The following is a 1287-nucleotide window of genomic DNA, read 5'->3' as shown; positions in this document are numbered from 1 at the left end:
GTTATATTCTGCTAACATGAACAACATTAAGGGACAATTAGAATTAGTCATAATGTTCACATGAGTCATAGGAATGGAGTTTGAGCAAGATAAATGCTCATGCATGAAAGTCAACAGAGGAAAGATCGTCAACCAGACAGAGAACATGTACATCAATGTCTTTACTGTCTCCCCTATCTCTAATGATGAAAACTATAAATATCTCAAAATCGATGAGACTGTTGCATATGTTGGTGCTTTGACAAAAGCCAGAATAACAATCGAGCACTTTTGTAGACTTCATAAAATACTGAACTCAGAGCTGATTGCATTCAACAAAACCATATCTCACAAAACTTCTGTAGTGCTAATGCTAGTACCAACATTTGGGATATTTGACTGGACATTTGATGAGATCTGCAGCCTGGACATCAAAATTAGAAAGATATTGACCACCATTGGCAACTTTCACATGAACAATGACACCAATAGGATCTATGTGAGACGAGGTGATGGTAGTAGAGGGAGAAGGTCAACCCAAGCAGCCTAATATATAATGTTACTTTGTATCAGACAACACCAGCTGAACAGTAAAGGAAGAAATGAGTACATTCCATGCATATTCAAAAGTGGGAGTAACAACAGCTCAAAGGAGGTTGGACCTGCTTCCCCAAACAGGGGCTTGGAAGAGAAACAAGCAGCATACCAACAAAAAGCAATGCATGGATACATATTCCATAAGATATATATATACATGTATATGTATACATTTGTGCAGATATATATATGTATGTATGCCTGTATATATATGAGAGTATAGTTTCACTGTAATAGATTCAGTATGAAAATGAAACCAATAAAGTGAAAGTATCTGTCATTACAGTATCGAAATGTGATTGTTTCAGTTAGTGGAATAGTTTCATTTTTAAAGTGAAAGTATTTGACATGAGTGTTTTTGTTTCACTTTTGACATGTAATACTTAAATAGTGGAGGAGATATGATGTTGCTGTGGGCTGGAACTATGCAAGAAGTTAAAAATGTTTTTGACTAAAACACAATGAAATTGGTTGTGTAGTTCTCGAGTTTTAGGGAAGCACACAGACACACACACACACAGACACACATTCTCATTTATATATTATACACACACAACACACACATATATACATACACACACACAACACATATCTATGCATATGTACACATATGCACATACATACATATATACATACATATGTTCATAAATACATGACTACATTCATACAGGCATACATATATGCATACATACACACACACATACACACATC

This window comes from Octopus bimaculoides, chromosome 1, assembly GCF_046866305.1.
Source record: "Octopus bimaculoides isolate indiv1 chromosome 1, ASM4686630v1, whole genome shotgun sequence".
NCBI lineage: Eukaryota > Metazoa > Mollusca > Cephalopoda > Octopoda > Octopodidae > Octopus > Octopus bimaculoides.
Note: the sequence above shows the minus strand (reverse complement) of the source record.